Source organism: Myotis yumanensis, unplaced genomic scaffold (assembly GCF_028538775.1).
Source record: "Myotis yumanensis isolate MYYU_CA2020_CCGP unplaced genomic scaffold, mMyoYum1.0.hap1 SCAF_11, whole genome shotgun sequence".
Taxonomy (NCBI): Eukaryota; Metazoa; Chordata; class Mammalia; order Chiroptera; family Vespertilionidae; genus Myotis; species Myotis yumanensis.
The window spans coordinates 65,955,706-65,961,705 of NW_027223762.1; the positions used below are offsets into that span (position 1 = coordinate 65,955,706).

General features: G+C 48.8%; 1 protein-coding gene across 1 annotated transcript in view; it reads right to left on the bottom strand.

Moving 5' to 3' along the window:
* The window catches only part of MFSD9 (major facilitator superfamily domain containing 9), a 29,421-nt gene extending 23,631 nt beyond the window's left edge, over positions 1-5,790 (bottom strand). Inside the window, exon 1 of the mRNA XM_070429833.1 lies at positions 5,557-5,790. The gene's annotated coding sequence lies outside the window, so the exon portion shown is untranslated. The remainder of the gene's footprint in view (positions 1-5,556) is intronic.
* Between the last annotated feature and the right edge of the window lie 210 nt (positions 5,791-6,000).

Genomic DNA, 6,000 nt, shown 5'->3' on the forward strand with positions numbered 1-6,000 from the left:
TTATGGAACAAATATTTTCCATGAAATTTTTACTGTCAGAATCTACGTTTGTCATTAATCTTTTTAAATACGCCGGGTAATCTGGAAAATGTATATCATTTGGACAGACTTTCCCTTTGCTACAACATTGAGTAAATTTCCCATTGGATGGTTTTTCATCCAAGAAATTTAGTGATAGGCATAATTCACATCGAACAGTCATTTCACCACAACTATGTTCAAGGATTGCATCCTCATGTACTCCATTTTCGCTGAGAAGGCAGCTCCTACCAGTATTGGTAGTACTTGTTGATGACTGTTCGCTCGACGTATTCTGTCGTCGCCACAGCCTTCTTTCAACTTCAAAGGTCTTTAGACATTTTCTGTTGATAACACCGGTGTTTTTCGGCATCAGAGTGACATTTTTCCAGTAGCTGATGTTCACATACATCCTGTCACAGGCGCCACTTTCTTTCAAGATCAGACGCATGCTGCTCTGCAGACACTTTCTGTTGATAATGCCGGCATCTTTCGGCTGCAGAGCTACATTGTATCAACAGTTGTTCTTTAGACATAGTCCCACCTCTCTGCTGTCATGGTCTGAGATGCAGGTGAATGTGAGTCCTGGCTATTAGGCCGCTGAGAGCTGTCTGACCAATGGCTGATTCTGGCTGATTCTGTGGGGTTGGGACTTCCTCCTCCCTGCTGTCAGTTTCCACAGCTGTGATGAGGAAGCTGGGGTGACAGAGGGAGCTGCACCCTCCAAGCTGCCCTCTCTCTCACTCTGCTCTATGTCCAGTGGTCTCCTGCTCTGCCAAGTCCTCCAAACCTCCTGCTCTCCACTGAAAAGGTCCTGGGAGTCTGCGGGCATGGCTAGGCACGGGCGGCTGCGCCTCCCCAACTGGCGAAAGTCCTGGGAGCCCGCGGGTTTGGCTACGGCCTCACCTCCTGGGGCCGGGGAAGGTCCTGGGAGCCCATGGCCATGGCCACCGTCGCCTCCTGGGGTGCTTGACACCTGTGTATGCAAATTAACTGCCATCTTTGTCAGATAATTTGCATAATCACTCGAATTGGCCAGTGGGCGTGGCTTGAGTATAGCAGAGGGACGGCTAATTTGCATGTTTCTCTTTTATTATATAGGATAACTCTTTTATAGAACACTAGAGGTCAGATGCACAAAATTCGTGCAAGGGGCTTAGCCCTCGCAGCCCCAGCTTTGTCCAGAAGGTTGTCCAGATGATCGTTCCGCTGTTCGGCCATCCAGTCTAATTAGCATATTATGCTTTTATTATTATACACTTGCTTTCCATTTTGGTAATGTTGGCCTCTCATTTTGAGGACTTTGATCCCAAGAGGGCAGTGTGTCCACCAGATGGCACAGCAAAGGTTCTACTGAATTAAAAGATGTTTCTAATGTTATATTTTAGATGTTTTTGTTTTATGTATCCCCTAGCTACTTATTGTAGTTATTGGTTTTGCTCCTTTGTCTTTTAATCTCCATACTAGTCTTTTAAGTGTCTGATTCACTGTGGTTTTCATATACGAGAGGCCAGTGCACGAATTCGTGCACAGGTGGGGTCTGGCTGGCCAGCCCCAATCAGGGCAGATCAGGGCCGGGCCTGTTGGGAGAAGGAAATGGCGGGAGGTTGGCCAGCTGGCCCATCTTGATTGGGCCTGATCAGGGCTGGGCTGGCTGGGGGGAGGGGCCTCAGGCAATTGGGGGGGGAGCGATTGGGGGTCAGCAGCTGGGGGAGGGGCCATGGGAGTTTGGCTGACCAGCCCCACCCCCAATTGGTGTGGGAGGGGGCCGATCGGGGGTGGGGCTGTCCAGGGGGAGGGGCTGCAGGAGGTTGTCCGGCCAGCCCCGCCCCCTATTGGGGTGGAGGGGCAACCAGGAGTGGGGCTGGCTGGGGGGAGGGGCTGTGGGCCAATCAGGGTGGGGCGGGCCGATCGGGGGCAAAGCTGCTGGGGGGAAGGGCCTCGGGGGGTTGGCGTGCCGGGCCCATCCCCCATTGGGCAGATTCGCTGCCCACAGTGGGCATCATAGTGACCGGTCATTCTGGTTATTGGCTTTTTATATAGATAGATAGATTTGCCTTTACTGGTGAGGTTTTTCTTTTCATGTATTTTCTTTTTTCTTTCTTTCCTGATTCCATTTATATGAAATGCCCAGAATAGATGAATCCATAAAGATAGAAAGTGTTTTTCTGGCTGGTGGAGACAGAGTGACTCCTAATGGGCAGTGGGTTTCTATTTGGGATAATGAAAATGCTTTGGAAGTAGATATTGTGATGGTTGCAGAACTCTGTGAATATACTAAAAACCACTGAATTGTATATTTTCAAAGGATGAATTGTACAGTAAGTGAAAATCTTAGTAAAACTGTTATAAAAATTAATCAACAAAAGTCTCCAAACAGAAAAATGAGTCAAATAAATGAACAGCCAATTCACAAAAGAAGAAATACAAGAGGTGGATATACTCTCTCTCTATATATAAAAAAGTTCAACCTCACTAAAAGTCAGATCAATATAAATAAGCACAAAATACCACTTCCAGTACCAGCCTGGAAAAAACTGAAAAGATTTTCATTGATTGTAGCCAAGGCATGTTCCCATTGAGCAGGAACAGAAAATGGTACACTTTGTCTGGATGGCAGCCTGCCAGTACTGAAGCAGGTATTTAGTGCATTCATTGGTTGGGTAAAAAGTAATGTTTGGATGTGAGTGATCTGAGGGCCCATGGTACAGATACTATGATTTCCCAAACGAGCAGGTATTTTACCAGCCGTAAGGAAACTGTGAGTCCTGGTAAATAACTGGCGCCAGAGAAAACCCAGCCTTGGTAATAACAAGCTCCACCAAGGTAAGCACTCAGGGAAGGCTCCTGGCCAGAGAAACTCTGGACTCACTCTTGCCAAAGGGCAGTGGCACATGGCAAGAACAGCACCAACAGTTAGTCCAGTTATGAAGGGAATCACTGGAATAGCTGCTGTGGCAATCTACCTTCAGAGCCTGATGATACCTGTTGGGTGGATGTGGAGCAAACAGAATTGTCTCATATATTCTCTTATTTCTGGTTATGACCTTTTCCGCTGAAAACCCTAAGCATGTTTTTGTAAAGCCAGTTTAGTGGTGATGAACTCCTTGAGTTTTGCTAATCTGTGGAACTCTTTCTCTCTCCTTCAGTTCTGAACAGAGTATTCTAGGTTGTAGGTTCCTTTCTTTCAGCACTTTAAATATAACCCGCCACTCCCTTCTGGCCTATAAAGTTTCTGTAGAGAAATCAGCTGAAAGCCTTATGGGGTTTCCTTTGTTTTTGACTAGATGTTTTTCTCTTGCTCCCTTTAAGATGGTCTCTTTACCTTTTGCCATTTTAATTGCAATATGTCTTGGTTTGAGTCTTGTTGGATTCCTCTTGTTTGGAACTCTCTGTGCATCCTGGACCTGGGTTTTCTTACCCGGGTTGGGAAAGTTTTCAACCATTATTTCTTCAATTAAACTGTCTACCCCTGCCCCTTTTGTTCTTTTTTTTTTTCTGGAATGCCTATAATGTGAATGTTAGTTTTTTGATGTTGTCCCAGCAGTCCCTTGAACTGCCCTCATTTTCATTATTATTCTTTCACCTTTTTGCTGTTCTGTTTTAGTGATTTCCACTACTCTATCTTCCAGGTTGCTAATATGTTCTTCTGTATAATCTAATCTGCTATTGATTGCTTCTAGTTTATTTTTCATTTCAGTTATTATATTTTTTACCTCTGATTCTTTTTTTTAGTGTTTTCATTCTTTTTAGTTCATAAAAAAGCAAAGAAAAACACATTTGTTTAAATAAGAAAACAAGATACAATATTCAGATGATGTATTATAGACTTATACACCTGAAACATATATAATTTTATTAACCAATGTCACCCCAATCCTATATAATAAAAGGCTAATATGCAAATCGACCAAACGGTCGAAGGACCGGTCTCTCTATGACACGCACTGACCACCAGGGGGCAGATGCTCAACACAGGAGCTGCACTCTAGTGGTCAGTGCACTCCCACGGGGGAAGCACTGCTCAGCCAGAAGCCGGGCTCATGGCTGGCGAGCGCAGCGGCAGTGGCAGCAGCACTGGGGATGTCCAACTGATGCGGGGAGTTGGCCTAAGGGCTCCTGGACTTAGAGAGGACCTCCCCTCCCCGAGTGCACGAATTTCGTGCACCAGGCCTCTAGTAAATTCAATAAAAAAGAAAATAAAAATAAAAAAACTATTGCAGAAAAAGAGATCTGGGCTGGACCTACCTCTTTTAGAATGGGTATTTATTGTTTTAAACAAAACAAAAAAAGAAATAATTGTTTTGTTCAGTGCTGTTTGGCATAACTATTTTTTTTTTTCATGCTTTAAACACTCAGAACAGCCACTCAGGAAGCATTGAGATGAGACCAGCAAGAATGGCTGCTGGTGCCTTGGCTCTCTAATATTTGGGGGAGGCTCTGAGAGGCAATCCACCAAAGGCCCCCCAAATCCACCCCATTTTTCATTCCACCTACTTTTGCAATGAGGAAGAAACAGTCTCAAACTAAATTCTCAATATATTAAATTTTGGGGTGTGCCAAGTGCCTCCCCAAACTCCCCTGGATCTGTTCCCCCAGCCAGCTGCAGGAGCTACTCCAATGGCCAGGAGGCTGCTTGGTGCCAGCTCACTGAGGAGGGTGTATTTGTGTGGTCACTGCTGGACAGTGGGGTCCTTTTAGTGTTTGGAAGCTTCACAGAAGCTCTTTCCCTCCTAAACGTCCCCAACCTTGAAGGGTAAATGCCATCAGCAGCTTCCTGTAGGGACTGAGCTGGGTTTAGCTCATGCAAGTAGCTTCCAGTTGTAATCCCTGGCTGCCAGCTTCCTCGCCTATTCCAGAGCTGGAAATGGAAAGTTAATTAGTACAGGAGGTGGGGGTGGGGGGTGGGAAGGACTCAGGGGCAGGGAGGAGACATGCAGAAGTGCAAGCGACTCCTCCTGGGCGAGGCTGCCAGCTATTTCCACGGCCAGCTTAGAATTTTTAAAGAACCTGGTAGCTTCAGGCTGACTACATTATGCGCCCAAAGCAAACTGCACTCCCAAGCAAGAGCAGTCCTACTTCTCTGTGGTGATGGTGTCGGGTTCCCCTCTCCAGTCTTTTTTCCCACGTGTGGCTCCCTATATCTTGAGCCAGCCAAAGGGGTGTGTGTGTGTATGAGAGAGGAGAGAGAGAGAGAAAGAGAGAGAGAGAGAGAGAGAGAGAGAACAAGTAAAGCAGCAGTGCCCCAACCGACCCCAGAGCAGGTAGACCGGCCAGGCTCTCAGGAGACACTGAAGGTGAGTGAAGAGGAGGGCCGAGGGCACAAGGGAGTGAGCAGCCCTTCACGCTTGCTGTGCGGGGCTTCCCTGTCCCCGCCATTCCCTCAGTCCCAGAGGCGGGCCCTGGCGGTTCTGCCCGAGCAGGGGTGAACACAGTCCGCCTCCTGGGGAGCCCTCCACGCCCGGGCCAGAAAGGCCATCCTACAGGGCGGCCAAGGTGGAGCGGGCGGAGGGCACCTCTTGGTGGGTGGACACTCACCCATCACGCCTCGCCCGGAAAGGAACGCGGGGCCTGCAGTCCCGCGGGGGCAGGAGCAGCGGGGAGGCTCTGGATCCTCCTCGGCCGGCCACCGCGGCCACCGGACCGGCCCGGACCGGAGGGAAGCCGAGCCCGGCGCCGGCCCTCGCCTCCGTTTCCTTCCGGGTGGTTTCTTAGGGGCGGGGGTGCCTGGCGGGGTCGGGCCGCCAGCGACCGTAACAGCTCGACGGGGCCAGGAAGGTCCTTCTCGGGCTAGAAGCCACCTCCGCGCCGTAAAAAGCAAGAAACAAAATCCTACCCCCGAGAGTTTGCCTCTGACGGCCACTGATTGGAGGAGACAGCCCACAGTCGGAGGTGACTCACGGAGTTGAGCGGCATGATTGGCTGAGAGACACACAGGCTCCGCCCGACTGCAGCGTTGATTGGTGCCAGGCCCCAGCGTCT